At 39.6% G+C, this 25,036-nt stretch overlaps 2 non-coding genes across 2 annotated transcripts; one reads left to right on the top strand and one right to left on the bottom strand.

Moving 5' to 3' along the window:
- Window positions 1-11,379: 11,379 nt before the first annotated feature.
- On the top strand, window positions 11,380-11,486 carry LOC147936201 (small nucleolar RNA R71). Its single transcript, XR_015569727.1, has one exon. It is a non-coding gene; the product is annotated as a small nucleolar RNA R71 (small nucleolar RNA).
- A 5,696-nt stretch (window positions 11,487-17,182) lies between these two features.
- On the bottom strand, window positions 17,183-17,289 carry LOC147936200 (small nucleolar RNA R71). The gene has a single exon (XR_015569700.1). It is a non-coding gene; the product is annotated as a small nucleolar RNA R71 (small nucleolar RNA).
- Window positions 17,290-25,036: the final 7,747 nt, after the last annotated feature.

Here is a 25,036-nt window from a genome sequence, read left to right as displayed (position 1 = left end):
CATCTCAGGTTTTGTTAATTTTTTTCAAACTGCTCCTTGTTGATTTGGTTTCTGCTCCGATGGTCCCATGTGAGAAGCTCCTCCACTTTTAACCACATGATTTCCTCGATAACCAGTGGAAGTTGGTCGTGGGGTTGGGGCTATGTGTCCTCCAAAGGTACGAACTCGTTTGTCATTCTCGATTTTATACTCATTGTCCCTTGCATACGCCATTGCTTCAAATATTGTCTCGGGCCTCAAATACTCCACTTCTTTTCTCAAAGAATCTGTTAACCCCACACAGAACTGCCATAACTGCTGATCTCCGGATAGCTTTTTTTGCCTTACCAAACATTCCTCAAACTGCTCACAATACTCGTCTACTGTTCATGTGTGTCAGAGGTTACTTAGCTCACCCATAGGATTCACAGCATCTGCTCTGCCAAATCTACTTTTGCAGATTTTCTTAAACTCGCTCCAACCTAGTCAGTGTGTAATTAACCTTCGCAAATTGGTATACCAATGATGTGCCTTATCCGTCAACACAAAGGTTGCTTGACGCACTTTCGCATCATCGTTGTATACCCCTTGATCCTCAAAGTAGTCTTCACACTTCTGCAGCCACTCAACAACATTCGTTGATCCATCATAAATCGGAAACTCCATCTTAGACGGTGGAACTACGATTCTCTCAGCCCCATTGTGTTCCCTAAAGTCCCCTGTCATGTGAGTTGTTTGCTCTTCTTGTGGAAGTTCCCCAATTGGCCTCACTGACCATTCTCCACCACCATCTTGCAATCGGTGACCATGTTCTCTCCCCAAAGAGCGTTGTGCCCAAGGTCCACTAGAGGAAGTGCCTTTACCCTCTCCTCTGTTGGTGTTGATATCTTTCCCTGCTTTAGAAACCGATGTTGTGTCTTTTTCAGCCTCCTCTGCTTCAACTCCCATCACCGAGGCCAAAAAATGAATTTTCCCTAAGACCTCTTGCTTATCGGCTTTCATAACTTCCTTGATCTGGGTTTGTTCTTCACAAACCTCTTCCAATCTTGACTTATTCTGCTCCCGCTCCTCCTGCTGATCCGCTTTTATGGACTCAAGGGCGGTTTGGTGTGAGGTTGAAGTCTGTCGGAGTTCACCCAGATCTGCTCCGAACGATCTGTTCATGTCACCAAGCGTCTTCATAACTTGCTCAAACTGTGATGTAGTCATCACCCCTTCTCCCATTGAACCGGCTTGCTCTGATACCAAGATGTTACGAGCATGTGCCTTCGCTGCAGTTCTAGTAACAGGACCCGTGGTGAGTAGCTTAAGTGGCTTAGGAAAATAGAGAACGTAAAAGCTAAAGCTTCCCTTAACCCTAGTCTCTTTCTAAGAATAAGGTTAATGCTTGGAAGTTGATTCTTATTGATGTTGTAGAGATCTTTATATAGATCGCTATAAACCGACATAAGCAAAAACTAAAAGCAAAACTATCAAAACCTTACATATCATAGAAAAGGAAACATTAAAACTAAGCCTTTGCCGCAATTGCCTTTCTTCTTTGATACGTGAGTCCATACTTCGTATCAGACTGCGTAAGTTTCAATACAATTATAAAGGTAGTCAAATCCAGAGATAGACGTCAGAAGCAACCCAAACTCACCGTCTTAGCTCCGCCTTGAGATGAGAGAGAGAGATGCTATCCTCCGTCAGACTTGCTGCACCACCCACAGAACCACGGATCGAAGCCTCAAAATCTTCAACAGAAATTGGGACGAAAGAGATGACCAGAAAACTGATCTCCCTTTTCCAACCATGATTTCAGTTTCAGTTAAGAGAAAAGAGAAGCAAATTAAGAGAGAGAAATATCCAATTGAGTGAGAAGATGAAAGAGGAGTGAGAAAATTTAGAGAGAACAAAAGCAAATCGAGAGAGATATAATGAAAACCTAAAGTATCAGATTATAGATTGCCGTCTCCAAGAGTCTCAATTTAGTCACGCATAAAAATATAAGGAGGGAATAAGTGGCGCCTATTATTTCACCACAAAAAAATCAAAATCGTCACAAATTAGTCGCTAAATTGCGACTTCTTTGTTATAATCTCTATGATTCACAAAATATTAAGTAGTGGCAACATGGTCACATATACCGTTAGTAGCAATATAGTCACAAACTGTAACCCATTTATGACGTTATTTTATTAGTCTCAAAATGTATATGATTATTTTTAACCAAAACAATATATAAAGATGAAACTCTCTTTAAAGATGATCATTCATATTGTGATGTTAGAGTAAAACTCTCTTTAAAGATGAAACAAAGAAATGATAAGTAAATTTTCTATGTTAGACAACCTCCACAAAACATTTTATGAGTAAGACAAGTAACACTTAATACATGTTAGGGATGATAAAAATATAGACTTTTAATGATGATAATTTTGAGTTTTTTTCTTTGTTTATAAAGACTAAGTGAACATAATTGTCTAAAGATATGTATAAATATGTAATTTAACCTTTTTCTTCTATTTTAAAAATTTTCTTTATAAAAAATCGAGAAAAGTTACAAAAAAAAAGTAAATCAGTCACAGTTTCAGGTGTTAGTCGCATTTTGAGACGCAAATGGGACTACTATAGTCAAATATGGATTTTCAAAGTTGGTCGCAATTTGGTCATGCATGTATTTGGTAGCAAAATAGTCACAAAATTGCGAAGAGAGTAGCAATATAGTCACAAATTGTGACAACTTTGTGACACTATTTTATTACTAGTCACAAACCTATATGATTATCTATAGGAAAATAAAAATAAATCAGTGACTTGTGACCATTCATATTCTAATTATAGAGTCAAATTCTCTCTTTATAGAGAAAGAAAGATGGTGAAAAATTTTTGAAAGATATACAACTATCACAACCATATTATGAATAACACATGTAATACTAATATATGTTATAGAAGATACAATCAAAAATTATAATACTGAAAGTATTAAATTATTTCTTTGTTACAAAGATTCAATGTAGATAGTAGTTCAAGTATATGTAGAAACGTAATACTTCAAATGTATTTTCAATTTCTATATTGTTAAATTTCTATTAAAATTGAGAGGTGAAACAGGTCTTTTTGTGGGTGTGGTGATGAATGATGTATGAAATGATGACTTATGAATGAATGGATGGCAGGGTGTTTCAATTCCCCTTATGCAATTGTAGTATAAGAGGTGTCAATCCAATCTGAGTGTTTGTGATCAATCAAGATGTGCATATTAGTCTAAGTCAAGCCAGATGTAAAGGTTGTTTGTCACTAACAATCCTATGATGAAATGTAAAATGCAGAAAGTAAAACTACAAGAACTAGGAGCTAAATGCAAATGGAACAGAATGATTATGACAATTATGAAGTTAAAACAGAAATAGAAACTATGATAATGCAAGTATTGAACTAATGCAAGGTAAGTAATGAACAGGATACTAAATGAATGCAACAGAAATGCAACTAGAGTGAAACAGGACAAACACAAATCATAAACACAAGTTCTGGGTTGGAACTCGAGCAAGCACTCGATCGAGTGTTGACCGAGTGCAGGGTCGAGCTGGACAAATACGCAAAACAGAGCAACACAAGAAAAATAGAGCAATACCAAAACGAATCAAACAACGATCAAACAACAGGATTTAAGCTAATAAATCAATAAACAAGGAAGGTCTTGAGGAGGGATTCATGGGCTGGACTATGATTAAGGTCATCTAACTTGGTCAAAAAATCTCAAACAACTTGAGCTAATCTCTAGACATATATTTCTAAGACATGTTAAATCCACTCTCATGGCAAGAAACAATCAAACTCATGCATCTCTAGACTTGTTCTCACAAAGTAAGGAATCTACACAAGCAGGCATTAAGCAATATGTCAAAAATCAAACAAGACTTCTAATCTCTTAGCAAGCCTAATGATAGTCTCCATATCTAGCCTTATCTATGCTCCTTAGACATTGGTGTGATGCTAAGAGGCTTGAAATCAGATCCTACCCTCTCAGATATAGGATCAGCATTAAGAACATCTAGCCCAGAAGAGATCTACAACAATCAAGTTTGACCAAATCAAACAAACCTCAAACACAACCCAGCCTAACCCATCCTCAAGATCCTAAGCAACTACTCACAAGAACACATGATGAACAACAAAGTCATAAACCCATAAAATACTGAAACTTGCATCATTAGAAAGATAAATCAAAGATCTACAATACTGAAGAAAGAACCAAACTCAAATTCTCAATATTAAGAAAGTTATGAAACCAACAATATTGAAGAATTTAGTCTTTTTTTCTCTTTTAAAAGAAGTACAAAATCTAAGAAAATAAAAGTGCAAAAAGAATAATTCTAAAAAAGGTAAAAACTAGGTTTTTGACTCTCTAAAAAGTTGGACTCCTTTGGTGGCTGCAGGTACAAGCCCTTATATAGAAAAAGTAGTGGAAGCCCTAAAAACGCTAAAAGACAAAATAGCCAGGCGGCTCGACCAACTCGACCTGGTGCTCGGTCGAGTGACGGGTCGAGTTGGCTCCTCTTGTGCTCCTCCCACTCGGTCGAGTCCCTCTCAGCACACGGTCGAGTGTCTGGTCGAGTGGGCAGTCGAGTTGGACTCCGGACCTTGGTTCTTCAGCCTTATCTCTCTTGCTTTCTCCTCATGATTGCTTCACTTCTCCTCATCATTGCTTCCATGCTCCTTAAGCTCCAAAATCACCTGTTTATGCATGAAAATATGCAAATGCAATGCAACTAAACTCTAATGCAAGAACAGTCCTAAAGCTATGCAATAATGGTCAAAATGGATAGCAAAAGATGCAAAAGATGTGAATATATTAAGGGAAATCAGGGTAAAATATATGAACATCAACACCTCCAAACTTAGTCTTTGCTTGCCCTCAAGCAAATGAACAAGACATAAGAAGGTAGGTGAGGTTTGAAAGTGGGATCTCAGCTCCTAAAGCTTGCAAATAGACCATCTAGAATCAATGTCCAAGTTACTAGTACTATGATGCAAGTTGAATGAGCTGTACTTAAAGATTTTAGACAAGCATATCACAACCTTTACTGATTTGAGCCTTAGATGTCCACATGCATTCAAATCAACCATTTCCTTTAAGATTCATTAATCAAGAACACGAATCAATTATATGCAATGCTTAAACTCATTTGGCTTGATAGTAAAAGGTTTAGAGACAATGATGGTCTCTCTTTAGAGTGGGGCTTATCAATATCAAGGTTCTCTCATAAAAGTGGATTGAGCTTTAGAAGAATGCTAAAGGTAAGAAGACTTAGACACATACAAAAACAAAACCTTGTCTACCCAAAGGCACCCAAAGTGTTTATCCTATCAATCTAAACCCAATTGATCCTAGTGCTACCCTTTAACTTCTCCTCTTCTCTTTCACCCTTTTCTCTTTTGATTTTAAAGTCTTAGGAGAGGTTTCTTATTTGATCTTTCTAGTGGAATAGGAGATTCTTACTTATTTGCTATGGTTTTCTTTTCTTCTTATTCTTAAGACATAAAAGCATTTTGCTATACTCTTCTTTTTCTTTCTTTATTTTCTTTGACTGAAACCATCTTTAAACAATATCATACTTCCCATTCTTTCACTAGACTTTGATTTTACTTAAACACATTCCCATCCTAAAGACTCTAACATTTTCTTTCTCTTTTCCTCTTTTCTTTTCTTTCTTTTTCAAACAACCAAATCCCAAACCGTAACAATGAAATCATCTAGTCCTATCTAGTTTGGAAAATGCAAACTAGAACTACACAAGGCATTATTCTTGTCAGTTCAAACCTAACACTTTCTACCAAGCTCAATCCCAAAATAGGCCTTACACATTCAAGAATAAACATGGCTTGAAAGAAGGGTTGGTTAAGGGTATTGGAAACTGATTTTAATGATTCAATCAGTAACTTGGATCAACAAGAGTGGTAAAAAGGAGAAAGATGATCCAAATATGTATATGGTATCCATGAGTTTAAAGCAATGCACAAACTGATAATTACAAGTCAATATTAGGTTCATATAAATAGGAAATGGCATCAAATCACAACATGCTTCAATTTAGACCAAATACAATGCAGAAATTCAAGGCTTGGTTCAATCTTATACTTCTAACTACTCAACTAGCATCAAAGTACTATTAACTTAGGCATTGATCATAGTTTAGTGAATTAAACAAGCTAACAAGGCAAAGCTCATCATAGATCCCTAATGCAAATAATTAACAGTCCTACGTGAAACATGCTAAACAAGATGCTATTATGCAATGCAAACTACATGAACATTCTTTTTTTTATAAAGAATTTTGCAAAAAATTTCAAATTTTTAGGGGTTTTCTATGCCTTAGATGCTATGCAAATACTAATATGATGATTCTAAAAATTTGAAATAAGAAAACAAAACACAACATCAAATGCTATCTCAAACCCTCCCCCAAACTTAAATCACACAGTCCTATGTGTGAAAGAAATTTGTAAGAGGATTCAAGACAGAAAACAAAACACAACATCAAATGCTATGATATTTACAAGTGAAGGTGATATTGGTACCTCAAGGATTGGAGAAGAAGCTGTCCACATCCTCATTCATGCTTTCAAATGTGTAGTTGGGGTCTGGTTGGTGACTTGGAGAAGGTGATTGGGGCAGCTCGATGATGGCAACCGACTGGGACTCGGTCGAGTACGTGCTCGAGTGGGGGGGTCGAGCTGGACTGCGAGTGCCAAAACTCTGACCTTGCTGCTGGTAGAACTGGTGCAAGAGTGCTGGATCTATGAAGTACTGGGATGGGAAGGGAGGGTAACCTGGATAGTTTGGATAAGCAGCTGGAGCTGGGAAGCCATAAGGTGTTCTGGGCTGGAACTCGGCCGAGTGCATTTGGGGTGCTCGGTCGAGTGGGTGCTCGAGTGACCCGGTCGAGTGCCTTGAAAATTTTTGTTCTCGGCTACTTGAACTCCTCTTCCTCTGAATTGGCTCGTACATGGAGGCTCTAGCTGGTTCCACAGGGTTTTCAACTCTTGAAAGTGCTCTAGTTGAGCTACTCCTCCTCAAAAGGCTAGATGGTGTTGGTGAAGAATTTCCACTTTTCAACTCAGCAATCTCCTTCTTTAGGCTCTTGATGGACTTAGCCATATTGCCCACCTTCTTCTTTATCTTATCAAACTTCTTCCCATGCCACTTGTTCCACCTTTGTAGGAGTGTCAACCTCTTGCTAGTCTCCCTCACTCCTCTACTATCTCTTGGGTTGGGCTCATAATCCTCAAAGTAAAACTGCTCCTCCCCATCAGCCATTTGCACATCTCCGGCTTCATCAACTCTAACTTGAACTATTCCATCAAACAAGAACTCATCAGCTGGCCAAAAGTCAATGTTTGCTCCTTCTTGAATGGTGGTGAGCTCTTGGTTAGGTAAGATCAACTGTTTTTTCCCAACTGTTGGAAGCTCAAAGTTGAAAATGTGATTTCCTTGATGCATTTCTTTGGCCAATATGAGAGTAGAGGTGAAGTAGCTTGAGTCAATCCATCTTGGCAAAACCTTCTCTCCTCTAAGTGGGATCTTGGCAGCTTGTAGTATTGGAGTTATGATGCCTCCAATGGCTAAGGCTCCTCTTGACCTTTTGTTTTGTAGTTTGCCTACCCAACTTCTCAAATATATCATGTGGTCAATGAGCACCATTGCAAGGTCAGTCTCCACAGTGGTCCCAAGAATGATTGGTCCATCTCTTTCCTTAAGGATGATTCCATTGAGAGCCATATCAATCATCTTGAGCTCACCCTCATTGAGATTTCCAGTTTCCTTCCTAACAAAGAAGGTGTTTTCTAAGGCCTTGTGGAAGTACCTTTGGACTGGGCTTCTTATCTTTGAACTCTTGGTCTTGGAGGATGAGTAAGTGATGTTGTCTCCAATGGTTTCCTAAACAGCAAAGAGCTCTTCTCTTGGTATCATTAAGCTCCTATTACTCACAACTTCAAAGCCAAAGATATTGGCTATCTTCTTCATTGGAAGCTCATACTTCTTCCCCTTGATAGTAAAGGCAATATGACCAGCTCCCAACTCATCATCCTTCCTTGCATATGTGTGCAGCTTGACTGTGGCTAGAAACTCACAACTTTCTTCCTTGTAACCCTCCATGCAAAGCCCCATGAACTTGGTTAAGTTGCTCTTTTCAAAAAGATACTCCACATCTTCATCAATGGCTAGCTTCTCCATGGTTTCCTTGTGTGGATATCTAGTCCCCAGGAACTCCATTCTCATGAAGGCTTCATAAAGTTGCCTCTTTGTCAAACCACAAGATTCTGCTTTTCCATCATCCTCTCCCTCTTCTTCTTCATCTTCTTCTTCACTCTCACTCTCAACCTCCTCTTGTTCAATCTCAACTGCTGGCCTTTTCCCTTTGGTCTTGTTTCTCCTCATGAATTCCATAAGAGTTGGCTCTATTTCTTCTTCACTTTCAGTCCTCTCAGGATCTTCCTCAGCTGACTGGTTCCTTGAACTCGGCATCTGACTCGACCTACCACTCGGACGACCACTCAGTCGAGTGCTTTCTCGAGTGGGTCGTCGAGTGGTTCTTCCAGATTCTCCTCTTGATTCAAGACTAGCATCACGACGATCCATTTAGCTTCCAGCCGCTTGTTGAGACTTCTTAGTAATCCTTGAAGACATTTTCGAATAGAACTGAGAGGAATAGACTCAAAGCTTAAAGTTAATAGGTTAGTGACCCAAAAACTAAAAAAAACTAAGCTTGAGCAAAAAGATGAACTTTGAGAGAGATTTTAAACTTGAATTTAATTGTTTTGAGCAAATGAGAGAGTGTGAGAGATACATGATCGAATCAAGCTCTATTTAAAGAAGCTAAGGGGACAAGGAGACAAGACTGGAGCGTCCGTACCATTCAAAATTTGAAATGGGAATCTTTGACCTGCTTTTTGCTGCCACTCGACCAGCACGTGGTCGAGCTCCTTGACCAAAGTTTGAAAATTCAAATTTTTCTTTTTTTTCTTCCCTCCACTCGATCATTCTAGAGAAATGGGAATCGAGTGGGCCTTAGTTCTTTGCCAACTCGGTCGAGTACCTCTCGTGGGCTGGTCGAGTGGGCTTGCGAGTCTACTTCCCTAATTCCAAATCTCTCCATACCCATCTACACTTTCATTGAAAGGCCTGTTCAACACAAACATAAAAGAAAACACATCAAAACTACAAGGAAAATAAAGCTTATTTACAAAGGATACCTTAGGGACTTCCTCCCTAGTGAGCTTGTTTAGAGTCACTAAGCTTGACTTTGGTTGCCTTCTTAGGCTTTGGTTAGATACCAAGGAGGTGATGAAATCCTCCCTGGCACTTCTTGATCACTGTGAGTCTGATCCTTGATCACCTTACCTTTAACACACAAACCATATTTCTTCTTGATTTTGAGCTTTGGTCTTGCTTTCCTCAAAGACTTCTTGTTTAGCTTGACTTGGAGATCCTTAACCATACCAGTCAACTCTTGAACTGACCTCTTAAGCTTTTCCACAAAATCTTCTTGAAGAGAGAGATTGTCCTTTGGAGTTGCCACTTCACTTAAACCTTCATGACCACCTTTTTCCTTGATAGTAAAAGGTTGATCATCAATGGTAGGAAGGTTGGTTGGGTTATAGATGTTAAACTTCATAGCTATACTCTCAGCAATGTTCAAGGTCACAAGACCTTCCTTAACATCAATAACAGCTCCAACTGTGGCTAAGAATGGCCTCCCAAAAATGATAGGATCTTCAGGTTCCTTGTCCATCTCCAATACCACAAAATCTGTATGAATCCTTGATCTTCCTATCTTGACTGGAATATTCTCCAATTTGCCAACCACATCTCTATTTGAACCATCAGCTAGGCATATATGAAGGTTGGTGGACTTGAAGTCAGTGTGCCCAAGCTTTTGTGCTATAGAATAGGGCATCACACTGATAGATGCTCCCAAGTCACATAAGCACTGGTTGTAGTGAAGATAGCTAAGTGTGCAAGACAGATAGAATGGACCTGGATTCTTAAGCTTAATTGGGATGATAACTCCTCCAAGGTCTTCAAGATCCTTCTCATCTTGAGCTTGAGCCTTATTCTTTGACAAATCAAGCAAAAAATCCTTATAGAGAGGATATGGATCATACTGTTCCAAGGCAGGTCCTCTCTCTTCTTCTTGGTAAGCAATGATAACCTCTTTTATGGCCATCACTTCCTTTTTCTCAATCACAACTTCTTCCTTCAAAGCTTGCACTTCCTCTTGTTGCAAAGCCATCATTTCTTTTTTCTCAATGATCTCCCTTAGTTCCTTAAGCTTATGTGCCTTGAAACGCCCTGGGAATGGTAGTGGGGGCTTGTAAGCAGGAGGGATGTACTTAGCAGGCTTGACAGCTTCTGACTCTTCAACTCGATCGACCACTCGAACATTCACTCGGTCGAGTGTTTGCTCGAGCACCTGGTCGAGTGCAATACCGGATTCAGTCTGCTTTGCACAAACTTCACTCTGAGCTTCAAGAAATGACCAATCCTCCCCAACTTGAATGTCATTGTCCTCAGTGACTTCTTCTTCAAATATATGAATGGCTTTGGCAGTAAACTCCCTTGGGTTTTGAACTGCTTTTCCAGGGAGTTGGTTGGTCTTAGGAGCTGAAGTAGAGGCAAGGTTGCTCTCCATAAACTTCACTCTAGAGTTGAGACCTTCAAACTTCAGATCATTGTACTGGGATGTGAGCCTTTGGTTCAACTCAGCAAACTGTTTGGCTTCCTCAATCTTTCCATTGGTTTGCCCAATCAACAGATGTTGTATCATTGCTCTTAGGTCTTGTTCCTGGCCTTGGTTAGTCTGAAACCCTGGTGGGGGACACAATTGGGGCTGGAACACTTGTTGATGTTGCTTGGGTGCATATTTGTTCTGTTGTTGAGGCTGAGGAGGTGGATAGACTTGGTCTTGACGGTTGGCTACATTGGTGCTCCTATAAGAGAGGTTGTTCTGCTTGAATCCTCCACCTTAGTTGTAGCCTTTGTATCCTCCTCCTTGGTTCTGCATATAACACAACTCAGCAAACTCCCTATCTCCTTCTTGGACTGGAGCTTCTTCTTCACCAATGAAGTGAATGGTTTTTGATTAGCTTAGGAGAATCTTGTCAAGCTTCTCATTGACCATCTTTAAATCCTGCTTGTATTTGTCCTCTTGATCAGTGGAAGTGATCCTTATGGTTCTATCATAATCTTCATTATAATTACCATCTGATTGAGCAAGATTCTCTACCAACTCCCAGCCTTCGTCCACATTCTTGTTGAGAAAGTTTCCATTGGAGGCTGTATCAACTAGCATTCTAATCTTGGGTAGAACTCCTCTGTACAAAGTGCTGAGCAAAGACTCATTGCTGAATCAATGGTGGGGACACTGAGTTTGGAATCCTTTAAATCTCTCCCATGCCTCACAAAAACTTTCATTATTTCTCTGTGCAAAACCTGAGATTTCATTTCTCAACCTAGCAGTCCTTGCATTGGAGAAGAACTTGGCCAGAAAAGCTTTCTTGCATGCATCCCATGTGGTTATTGCTCCAGTAGGAAGAGTCTTCTCCTAGAGATGAGCTTTGTCTCCAAGGGAAAATGGGAATAGCCTTAACTTGAAGCCATCTTCACTCACTCCATTGATTTTTTTGAGTCCACATATCCTGTCAAACTCATCAAGGTGATCTAGAGGATCCTCCATTGGCAACCCATGAAATTTGTTGGCTTGTATCATGGAGATCAATCCACTCTTGATTTCATAATTATTATTGGCAACTGCAGGAGGCACAATACCAGCTCTTTGGTTGTGTGTGTTAGGTGCATCCCCAGCACCAATGTTCCTTGCCCTTGGAGCTTGTTGATCTTGTTGCTCCATTAGCACTTGTTGTTCTTGTTCCTGGTTGATTCTTGTTCTCTGCTGTCTCAGGTCCCTTGGTGGTCGGTTGATGTGATCAAGGAGTCTCTGAAGATTGTGATGACCCTTGGATCTTGTTTGCATCAACAGACTCGAGTACAGACTCGGACAGGAACTCGGTCGAGAGCAGGCTCGAGTGGATGGTCGAGTCGACTGGGAGGTGAGGTCTATTTGTATCCGGATTCTGCCTCGATCACGAACTCGAGCACTCACTCGGTCAAGTGGCGGTCGAGTTGAAGGTTGAGTTGGTACCTGAAACTCAATCACAAACAAGCAGTAGAAGAATCGAGATCAGTAGCGAACAAGGGGATAAAGGAACTTAATCTTAGACTAATATAGACCCTAATTGTCACAAATAAACACTCAAATGGACAACGGCGCCAAATTGAAACTAGTATCTTTCTTGTGTGTGTGTGAAATGGAATGTGAATGAATGATATGATGATGAACAATGGTGACAGCAAGGTGTTTCAATTCCCCTTATGCAATTGTAGTATAAGAGGTATCAATCCTAAATGAATGAATGCAAGCAATCAGGGTGTGCAATACTTTTCTAAGTTAAACCAATTATAGAGGGTGTTTGTCACTAACAACCTATTGCAGAATGTAAAATGTAGAATGTAATAGCTGAATGGACAAGATACTAAATGTAATGGAACAGAATGATTGGGACTGAAAATCCTGACTAGAAAGAGCATCTTTAATCCGTCTCAATTTGCGTATATTTTATGAACACAATAATAGAGTCGGATAATAGTCTTATAACAGTCGCAGATATGAGACGGTTTGCAGACCACAACATTTCGCCGTAATTTTGCGACGAGATTGTAACTAACTTATGTATAGTCATTTACTAGTTATAAAGTAAACACAAAACCGTCACAATTATTTGTGAACAAAAAAAGAGTCACAAATTGTAGTGCCTAAATGCAGGTTTTCTTGTAGTGAACAACTTAATATAAAGAAGCAAGTTCAGATTCTCAATACACTGAAATTTATGGAATTTACAAAGTATAATAATATGAGGAAAACAGTAAATAAAAGGTGCAAAATAGTAAATAAATCCTAAAAACCCTTAAGGGGTAAGAACTATGTTTTTTGGTGGCTACAGAGACTTTTTTGGCTAAAAAGATTTTTTTTTGCGGCCATGGGGTACAAAGAGTATATATAGAAGGGGAAGGAAACCATGATTTGGCTACCAGACAAAATAGCAAGGCGGCTCGATGAAACTAGTATCTTTCTTGTGTGTGTGAAATGGAATGTGAATGAATGATATGATGATGAACAATGGTGAAAGCAAGGTGTTTCAATTCCCCTGATGCAATTGTAGTATAAGAGCTATCAATCCTAAATGAGTGAATGCAAGCAATCAGGGTGTGCAATACTTGTCTAAGTTAAGCCAATTATAGAGGGTGTTTGTCACTAACAACCTATTGCAGAATGTAAAATGCAGAATGTAATAGCTGAATGGACAAGATACTAAATGTAATGGAACAGAATGATTATGGCAGTAATGAAACTAGAACAGATATCAAACTATAGTAATGCAGGTAATGAACTAATGCAAGGAAAGTAATGAAAAGGAAACTAAATGAATGCAACAGAAATGCAACTAGAATGAAATAAGAAACAAGACAGGACAGACACGAATCATAAACAAGAGTTCTGGGAATGAACTCGAGCAAGCACTCGATCGAGCGTTTATCGAGTGCAGGGTCGAGCTGAACAAAAACGTAAAACAGAGCAAGACAAAAGTAAATCAAACAACGATCAAACAACAGGATTTAGACTAAGAAATCAATAGACAAGGAAGGTCTTAGGGATGGATTCATGGGCTGAAATTAGATTGTGGTTATCTAACTTGATCAACAAACCTCAATCAACATGAGCTAATCTCTAGACATTAATCTCTAAGAACATGTTAATCCACTCTCATGGCAAAAACAATCAAGCTCATATATTTCTAGACTTGTTCTCACAAAGTAAAGAATCTATACAAGCAAGCATTAAGCAATATGTCAAGAATCAAACAAGACTTCTAATCTCTTAGCAAGCCTAATGATAATCTCTAGATCTAGCATTATCTATGCACCTTAGACATTGGTGTGATGCTAAGAAGCTTGAGATCAAACCCTACCCTCTCAGTTATAGGATCAGCATTAACAAAAGCTAGCCTAGAAGAGATTTACAACAATCAAGCTTGAACAAATCAAATAACCACAACATCCATCCAGCCTAAACCATCCCTAAGAGCTAAGGAATCTACTCACAATCACACATGATGAACAGCAAAGTCATAAACCCAGAAAAACACGAAACTTGCATGATTAGAAAGATAAAACAGAGATCTACAATATTGGAGAAGGAATCAAACTCGAATTCTTGATACTTTGAAAGTTATGAAACAAACAAGTATGAAGAATCTTGTGATTTCTCCTTCAAAAGAGGTACAAGATCTAAGAAAATAAAAGTGCAAAAAGCATAAATCCCCAAAAAGGGTAAAATAATAGGTTTGAGAATATCTAAAAAACTCTCTCCTTTGTGGCTGTAGGGTACAAGGTCCTTAAATAGGCAAAAGGAGGGGAAGCCCTAAAAATGCTAAAAGACAAAATAGCCAGGCGGCTCGGCCAACTCGACCCGGTGCTCGGTCAAGTGATCAGTCGATGATGTTCATATATTTTACCTTGTTTTCCCTTAGTTTATTCACAACTTTTGCATCTTTTGCTATCCATTTAGGCCATTGTTGTGTAGCTTTAGGACTAATCATGCATTAGAGTGTAGTTGCATTGCATTTGCATCTTTTCATGCATAAACAGGTGATTTTGGAGCTTAAGGAGCATGGAAGCAATGCTGAGGAGAAGTGAAGCTGTCCTGAGGAGAAAACAAGAGAGTTAAGGCTGTAGAATCAAGGTCCGGAGTCCAACTCGACCGCATCACTCGACCACCACTCGACCGTGTGCTGAGGAGGACTCGACCGAGTGGAGAATGCACGAGAGAAGCCAGCTCGACCAGCCACTCGACCGAGCACTGGTCGAGTTGACCGAGCCGTTGACCACTTTGACTTTTTGTATTTTTAGGGCTTCCACCTCACCTCCTATATAAGGCCCTTGTACTTGCAGCCACAAAAGAGTCCAGCTTTTTAGAGAGTCAAAAACCTAGTTTTTACCTGTTTTAGATATCATTCCTTTTGCACTTTTATTTTATTTTTAGATCTTGTACTTGTTTGAGAGAGAAAGACTAGATTCTTATATTTTGTTTGTTTCATAACTTTCAAAGTATTAAGATTTCGAGTTTTATTCCTTCATTAATATTGTAGATCTCTGTTTCATCTCTCTAATGATGCAAGTTTCATTGTTTTCTGGGTTTTTGACATATTTCACCATGTGTTCTTGTGAGTAGTTTGTTTAGGACCTTGAGGATGGGTTAGGCTGGGTTGATCTTGTGGTTTGTTTGATTTAGTCAAGCTTGATTGTTGTAGATCTCTTCTAGGCTAGATGATCTTAATGCTGATCCTATATCTGAGAGGGTAGGGTTTGATTTCAAGCATCTTAGCATCACACCAATGTCTAAGGAGCATAGATAAGGCTAGATCTAGAGCTTACCATTAGGCTTGCTAAGAGATTAGAAGTCTTGTTTGGTTTGAGATGTATTGCTTAATGCCTGCTTGTGTAGATTCTTTTCTTTGTGAGAACAAGTCTAGAATTGCATAGGTTTGATTGTTTCTTGCCATGAGAGTGGATTAAACATGTATTAGAATAGTATGTCTAGAGATCAGCTCAATGTTTGCTTGAGATTTGTTGACCAAGTTAGATAACCACAATGATTAGCTCAGCCCATGAATCCCTCCTCAAGGACTTCTTTGTTTATTGAAATCCTAGTCTAAATATCATTGCTTGCTTGTTGTTTGATTGGTTTTAGCATTGCTCTGTTTTTCTTGTGTTGCTCTGTTTTCACGTTTAAGTCTAGCTCGACCACGTACTCGACCTACACTCGGTCGAGTGCTGCTCGAGTTCATCCCTAGAACTTGTGTTTTTGATTTGTGATTGTCTTGTTTCATTCCTGTTTCATTTCCATTGCATTCACGTAGTTTCCTGTTCATTACTTGTCTTGCATTAGTTCATTAGCATAGTTTCTATCTTTGTTCTAGTTTCATTATAGCTTTAAGTTGTTTGTTCTGTTTGCATTTAGTATCCTGTTCTAGTTGGTTTTACTTTCTGCATTTCATATCTCATTTTAGGATTGTTAGTGACAAACAATCTTTACAATTGGCTTGACTTAGACTCATATGCACATCTTAATTGTTCACAATCACTCAGATAGGATTGACACCTCTTATACTGCAACTGCATAAGGGGAATTGAAACACCCTGACTTCTATTCATTCCATACATCATCATTCCATACATCATTCATTCATACACCACAAAGAAAGTCAGTTTCAATTTGGCACCGTTGCCCATTTGAGTGTGTTTTGTGACATTTAGGATCACTATTAGTCTAAGATTAAGTTCGTTTTAAACACTTGTGAAGTTACTGAACTGGAATCTTCCTTTGCTTGGCTGTTTTGTGTTTCAGGTACCCACTCGACTACCTACTCGACCACCACTCGACCGAGCTGTGATCGAGCACTTGGTCGAGCCAGAAGCCGGATCAAATTAGCCATTACTTCCCAGTCGACTCGACCACCCACTCGAGCCTGCGCTCGACCGTGTACCTGTTCGAGTACGTAGTAGAGTTTGTTGATGCACACAAGGTCAAAAGGCAAAGATAGTCTTCAACAGCCTATTGACAACATCCACAGGCTACAAAAGGGTTTGAGACATAAGCAAGGAAGAGTAGTTCAACAACAACAAGGTCAAGACATCATGGAGCAACAAGCTATCCATGAGCAAAGACCAAGGCACATTGGTGCAGGAGATGCACCCAATACCCACAACCAAAGGGCTGGAATTGTGCCACCTTCAGTAGCAAACAATAACTTTGAGATCAAGAGTGGATTGATCTCAATGATACAAGCAAACAAGTTTCATGGGTTGCCAATGGAGGATCCACTAGATCACCTTGATGAGTTTGACAGAATATGTGGACTCACTAAGATCAATGGAGTGAGTGAAGATGGATTCAAATTGAGACTCTTCCCATTTTCTCTTGGAGACAAAGCTCACCTTTGGGAGAAGACTCTTCCTACTGGAGCTATCACCACATGGGATGCATGCAAGAAAGCTTTTTTGGCCAAGTTCTTCTCCAATGCAAGGACTGCTAGGCTGAGGAATGAGATTTCTGGGTTTGCTCAAAGGAATAATGAGAGCTTTTGTGAAGCTTGGGAGAGGTTTAAAGGATTCCAAACTCAGTGTCCTCACCATGGCTTCAGCAATGAGTCACTTCTAAGCACCTTGTATAGAGGAGTGCTTCCTAAGATAAGAATGCTTCTTGACACAGCCTCTAATGGCAATTTCCTCAACAAGAATGTGGAAGAAGGATGGGAATTAGTTGAGAATCTTGCTCAATCTGATGGCAATTATAATGAGGACTATGATAGGACCATAAGGAGCTCCTCAACTGATCAAGAGGACAAGTATAAGAAGGATTTGAAGATGGTCAATGAGAAGCTTGACATGATCCTCCTCAGCCAATCCAAGTCCATTCACTTCATTGGTGAAGAGGAAGCTCCAGTTCAAGAGGGGGAGCCTGAATTTGCTGAGTTGTGCTACATGCAGAACCAGGGAGGATTCAAAGGCTACAACCAAGGAGGTTTCAAGAACAACAATCTCTCTTATAGGAACACCAATGTGGCCAACCCTCAAGACCAGGTCTATCCACCTCCTCAACCTCAACAGCAACAAAACTACATCCCCAAGCAACAACACCAAGTGTTCCAGCCCCAATTGTGTCCCCCACCAGGGTTTCAGACTAACCAAGGCCAGGAACAAGACTTAAGAGCAATGATGCAACAGTTGTTGATTGGGCAAACACAAGGCAAGGGCACTGACATCCAAGATGGTGACTATGGAGATCAACCAAGCTTCTGCATCAAAGTATGACCATAACAAGGGCACAGCCATTGTCCAAAGTACTGAATTTGCCAATGCTATCAATCTTCGCAGTGGGAGAGTCTTACCAACACGGCTAGGAGCACATCCCAACACTGAGGACAGTGGAATTCAAGAAGGGGAGGGTTTCCAACAGGAAGAAACTCAGGATGAACACACCATTGAATTCAACGTACCACTCGACCACTCACTCGACCGAGTAGGTGGTCGAGTACTCGATCGGGCTGATTCTCAAGGGAAAATCAATCCAGTTACCTCCAAAGAAAAGGAAGTCCGGTTCATTCCTCCTCCTTACAAGCCTCCACTACCTTTCCCAGGAAGATTTAAGAAACAGATGGTTGAAAAATATAAGGCATTGTTTAACAAACAAGTTAGAGAGATTGAGCTTAGGATGCCTCTAATAGATGCCTTTGTGATGATTCCTCCTTACCAAAAATTCTTGAAAGATGTTGTGATGGAAAGGATCAAGGAAGTTCAAGGGATGGTGATTCTCAGCCATGAGTGTAGTGCCATAATCCAAAAGCAAGTGAACCCTCAAAAGCTAAGAGATCCTGGTTCCTTTACTCTACCTTGCTCTATAGGGCCCTTAACCTTCAATAGATGCCTTTGTGATTTGGGAGCCTCAGTGAGCCTAATGCCTCTATCAGTTGCTAAGCGCCTAGGGTTTACAAGGTATAAGCCATGCAACATCTCCCTAATCCTAGCTGATAGATCAATAAGATTACCACATGGTGTTTTGGAAGATCTACCAGTTAGAGTTGGAGCAGTGGAAGTCCCAACAGACTTTGTAGTCTTGAAAATGGATGAAGAACCAAAAGATCCTTTGATCTTGGGGAGACCTTTCCTAGCTACAGCAAGAGCAATAATTGATGTGAGACAAGGGAAGATTGATCTCAACTTGGGAGAAGACCTCAAAATGACATTTGACATTGTAGAGGCTATGAAGAAACCAACAATTGGAGGACAAATCTTTTGGGTTGAAGAGTTGGACAACTTATCAGGAGAATTGATGGAAGAGCTAGCAGAACAAGATCACCTTAGAACTGTTTTGACCAAAAGTGGAGAGGAAGGGTTTATCCATGAAGAGGCTAAGGCCTATGAAGATATATTGGACTCCTGTGAAGAATCACACCATCCAGAGGTCTTTGAGGGGTTACCAGCATTAAGAGAGGAAGTTTGGGCAGTTCAAACAGCAGATACGGATAGCTCGACCACCCACTCGAGCACACACTCGGCCGAGCACCAACACTACTCGACCGAGTGCACTTCCGAATCCCACGCAGACGACTGGTCTGAACTGAACGCACCAAAAGTAGAGCTAAAACCTCTCCCTTATGGGCTAAGGTACGTCTTTTTAGGTGAGAACTCTACTTATCCTGTGATAGTAAATGCTAACTTGAGTAGGAAAGAGCTTGATTTGCTAGTTGTTGAGCTAAGGAAGTTTAGAAAAGCTATTGGTTATACTTTGGATGACATTAAAGGAATTTCACCTAGTCTTTGCATGCATAGAATCCACCTTGAAAATGAATCCTACTCTAGTATTGAACCTCAAAGAAGGCTTAATCCCAACCTAAAGGAAGTAGTCAAAAAGGAGATTCTAAAATTACTTGGAGCTGGTGTGATCTATCCTATCTCTGATAGTACTTGGGTCTCACCAGTCCACTGTGTCCCTAAAAAAGGAGGAATCACTGTAGTAAAGAATGATCATGATGAGTTAATTCCCACTAGATCCATAACAGGACATAGAATGTGCATTGACTATAGGAAGCTTAATTCTGCTACTAGGAAAGATCATTTTCCTCTTCCATTAATTGATCAAATGTTGGGAAAATTAGCCAATCATACTCATTACTGTTTCTTGGATGGATATTCTGGATTTTTCCAAATTCCTATTCATCCCAATGATCAAGAGAAGACAACATTCACATGTCCATATGGTACATTTGCATATAGGAGGATGCCATTTGGATTATGTAATGCTCCATCTACCTTTCAAAGGTGCATGATGTCAATCTTCTCTGATCTTATTGAAGATGTGGTTGAAGTTTTTATGGATGATTTCTCTGTCTATGGAGATTCCTTTTCTTCTTGTCTTACTAATCTATGCAGAGTTTTAAAGAGATGTGAGGAGACAAATCTAGTCCTAAATTGGGAAAAATGTCACTTCATGGTTGAAGAAGGGATAGTTCTTGGTCATAAGATTTCAGAGAAGGGTATTGAGGTTGACAAAGCAAAAATTGAAGTCATGGTTCAACTTCAACCACCAAAAACAGTTAAGGACATAAGAAGCTTTCTTGGTCATGCTGGATTTTATAGAAGGTTCATCAAGGATTTCTCAAAGATAGCTAGGCCATTGACAAGGTTGCTTTGCAAGGAGACTGAGTTCAACTTTGATGAAGATTGTTTGAAGGCTTTCAAGGAGATCAAGGCTGCTCTAATATCAGCCCCAATAGTCCAAGCTCCAAACTGGGATCTTCCATTTGAGATTATGTGTGATGCTTCAGACTTTGCAGTAGGGGCAGTTCTGGGACAGAAAAAAGATAAGAAGCTGCATGTTATTCACTATGCAAGTAGGACCTTGGATGAAACTCAAGGAAGATATTCAACAACGGAGAAAGAGCTTCTAGCAGTGGTCTTTGCCTTTGAAAAATTCAGAAGCTACTTAGTAGGGTCCAAAGTAATTATGTACACTGATCATGCTGCTTTGAGGCACATCTACTCAAAGAAGGACACAAAACCAAGGTTGCTAAGATGGATTCTGCTTCTCCAAGAGTTTGACATGGAAATAGTTGATAAAAAAGGGATTGAGAATGGAGTAGCTGATCATTTGTCCAGAATGAGGATAGAGGAGGAGATTCCAATTGATGATTCAATGCCTGAGGAGAAGCTGATGCTGATAGGGACAACTCGGCCTCCAACTCGACCGCCCACTCGAGCATGCACTCGATCGAGTATGTTTGGGCACACGATCGAGCAGGATGAGATGGAGGAGTGGATGGCACTTGAAAGTGAAGATTTACCTTGGTATGCTGACATAGTCAATTACAAGGTGTGTGAAGAAGTCCCAGCAGATATGGACCCTTATAAGAAGAAAAAGCTCCTCAAAGACATCAATGAGTACTATTGGGATGAACCTTACTTATACAAAAAAGGATCAGATGGGTTGTTTAGAAGGTGCATAGCAGAAAATGAAGTTGAAGGAGTGCTAGGGCATTGTCATGGTTCCACTTATGGAGGCCATTTTGCAACTTTCAAAACTGCCCAGAAAGTCTTACAAGCTGGTCTATGGTGGCCTACACTATTCAAAGACACTCACAAGTTCATCACAAAGTGTGATGCTTGCCAAAGAATGGGAAATATCATAAGAAGGAATGAAATGAACCAAAACCCAATTCTGGAAGTTGAGATATTTGATGTGTGGGGAATTGATTTCATGGAACCTTTTAATCCTCCTTCAAATGGGAATGTCTACATATTAGTGGCAGTGGACTATGTCTCCAAGTGGGTAGAGGCTATTGCCAGCCCTACTAATGATCACAAAGTGGTACTTAAACTTTTTAAGACCATAATCTTCCCTAGGTATGGAATTCCAAGAGCTGTGATTAGTGATGGAGGAACACACTTCATCAACAAGATCTTTGAAGGAATGCTAAGGAAGTATGGAGTCAAACACAAGGTGTCTACAGCCTACCACCCCCAAACAAGTGGACAAGTTGAAGTGTCAAACAAACAAATCAAGGCCATTCTATCAAGAATAGTAGGAGCAACAAGAAAGGATTGGTCTAGCAAACTTGATGAAACACTTTGGGCCTATAGAACAGCTTTCAAGACACCTATAGGAAGAACCCCATTCCAACTGGTCTATGGCAAGTCTTGCCATCTCCCAGTTGAAGTTGAGTACAAAGCCCTATGGGCAATCAAACTTTTGAACTTGGATCTTGAGACAGCACAAGCTAAGAGAAGCCTTGAACTGCATGAGCTTGAGGAAATCAGATTGGAAGCTTATGAAAACTCCAAAATCTACAAGGAAAGAACTAAAGCCTTCAATGATAAGAAGATTCTCATCAAAGACTTACAGGCTGGAGACCAAGCTTTGCTTTACAATTCAAGACTCAAGTTATTCTCTGGGAAGTTGAAAAGTAGATGGGGAGGCCCTTTTAAGGTAAAGGAGATCCTACCATATGGGGCTGTCACACTTCTCAACAAGGACGGTAGTGAGTTCACAATCAATGGACAGAGAGTTAAGAAGTATTTAGGAGAAAAGGAAACACCTGAGAAGTTCACAATGCTTCTCCAAGATGCTCCACCAGCCTAAAAGGACATCAAAGTCAAGCTTAGTGACTCTAAACAAGCTCACTAGGGAGGAAGTCCCTAAGGTATCCATGTACATATTGTTTAAGGTTTTTGATATTTTGATTTTTGTTTTAGTATTTTCATGATCAGGGAAGCAAGGGAGACCAGATAGAAGAGGAAAAGAACACTCGTGGTCCAGCTCGACCCCCCCACTCGAGCACGTACTCGACCGAGTCCCGGTCGATCCCCATCGTCGAGCTGCCCCAATCTCCACCTCCAAGTCATCAACAAGACCCCAACTACTCCTATGATAGCATGCAGATGGATGTGGACAACTACTTCCACAATCCCTAAGGTACCACTATCACCTTCCATTGTAGATATCATTGCACTTGACATTGTGTTTTGTTTTTTGTTTTTCATCTTGAATCCTCAATCAAATTTCTTTCACACAGGGACTGTGTGATTTAAGTTTGGGGGAGGGTTTGAGATAGCATTTGACATTGTGTTTTGTGATTCGTAATTCAAATTTTTAGCATAATCATGTTAATACTTGCATAGCATCTAAGGCATAGAAAAACCCTAAAAATTTGAAAATTTTTACAAAAATCTTTATAAAAAAAAGAGTGTTTTTGTAGTTTGCACTGCACATTAGGATCTTGTTTAGCATGTTTCATGTAGGATTGTATAGTACTTGCATTAGGGATCTATGATGAGTATTCCCTTATTAGCTTGTTTATTCACTAGACTAGGATCAATGCCCAAGTTAATAGTACTTTGATGCTAGTTGAGTGGTTAGAATAAGATTGAACCAGGCCTTGAATTCCTACATTGCATTTGGTCTAAATTGAAGCATGTTGAGATTTGAAACCATTTCCTATTTATAAGAACCTAATATTGACTTTCAATTATCAATGTGTGCAATGCTTTAAACTCATGGATACCACATACATATTTGGATCATCTTTTTCCTTTTTACCACTCTTGTTGATCCAAGTAGCTTATTTCCTCATTAAGAATCAGTTCCCCTACCCCTAAACCAAACCTTCTTTCAAGCCATGTTTATTCTTGTGAGTGTGAGGCCTATTTTTGGGATTGAGCTTGGTAGAAAGTGTTAGGTTTGAACTGACAAGAGTAAAGCCTTGTGTAGTTCTAGTTTGCATTTTTCAAACTAGATAGGACTAGGTGGTTCACTTGTTGGGTTTGGGACTTGGCTATTATGAAAAGAAAAGAGGAAAAAGAGAAAGAAAAGGTTAGAGTCTTTAGTAGGGGAATGTGTTTAAGAAAATTTAAAAGTCTAGTGAAAGAATGGGAAGAATAAGGTTGTTTAAAGATGGTTCTAGTTAAAGAAAAGAGAAGTCTAGCAAAATGCTTATATGTCTTAAGAATAAGAAGAAAAGAGAACCATAGCAAATAAGTAAGAATCCCCCATTCCACTAGAAAGATCAAATAAGAAACCTCTCCTAAGACTTTAAAACCAAAAGAGAAAAGGGTGAAAAAGAAGAAAAGAAGTTAAAGGGTAGCACTAGGACCAATTGGGTTTAGATTGATAGGATAAACACTTTGGGTGCCTTTGGGTAGACAAGGTTTTGTTCTTGTATGTGTCTAAGTGTTCTTACCTTTAGCATTCTTCTAAAGCTCAATTCATTTTTTATGAGAGAACCTTGATATTGATAAGCCCTACTCTAAAAAGAGACCATCATTGTCTCTAAACCTTTTACTGCCAAGCCAAATGAGTTTAAGCATTGCATAGAATTGATTCATGTTCTTGATTAATGAATGTTAAAGGAAATGGTTGATTTGAATGCATGTGGATGTCTAAGGCTCAAATCAGTGAAGGTTGTGATATGCTTGTCTAAAGTCTTTAAGTATAGCTCATTCAACTTGCATCATAGTACTAGTAACTTGGACATTGATTCTAGATAGTCTATTTGCAAGCTTTAGGAGCTGAGATCCCACTTTCAAACCTCACCTACCTTCTTTTGTCTTTGATTATTTGCTTGAGGGCAAGCAAAGACTAAGTTTGGGGGTGTTGATGTTCATATATTTTACCTTGTTTTCCCTTAGTTTATTCACAACTTTTGCATCTTTTGCTATCCATTTAGGCCATTATTGTGTAGCTTTAGGACTAATCATGCATTAGAGTGTAGTTGCATTGCATTTGCATCTTTTCATGCATAAACAAGTGATTTTGGAGCTTAAGGAGCATGGAAGCAATGCTGAGGAGAAGTGAAGCTGTCCTGAGGAGAAAACAAGAGAGTTAAGGCTGTAGAATCAAGGTCCGGAGTCCAACTCGACCGCATCACTCGACCACCACTCGACCGTGTGCTGAGGAGGACTCGACCGAGTGGAGAATGCACGAGAGAAGCCAGCTCGACCAGCCACTCGACCGAGCACTGGTCGAGTTGACCGAGCCGTTGACCACTTTGACTTTTTGTATTTTTAGGGCTTCCACCTCACCTCCTATATAAGGCCCTTGTACTTGCAGCCACAAAAGAGTCCAGCTTTTTAGAGAGTCAAAAACCTAGTTTTTACCTTTTTTAGATATCATTCCTTTTGCACTTTTATTTTATTTTTAGATCTTATACTTGTTTGAGAGAGAAAGACTAGATTCTTATATTTTGTTTGTTTCATAACTTTCAAAGTATTAAGATTTCGAGTTTTATTCCTTCATTAATATTGTAGATCTCTGTTTCATCTCTCTAATGATGCAAGTTTCATTATTTTCTGGGTTTTTGACATATTTCACCATGTGTTCTTGTGAGTAGTTTG

This window comes from Camelina sativa, chromosome 10, assembly GCF_030686135.1.
Source record: "Camelina sativa cultivar CO46 ecotype springtype chromosome 10, ASM3068613v1".
In the NCBI taxonomy this organism is placed as follows: Eukaryota; Viridiplantae; Streptophyta; class Magnoliopsida; order Brassicales; family Brassicaceae; genus Camelina; species Camelina sativa.
This window is presented reverse-complemented; position numbering and strand designations above follow the sequence as displayed.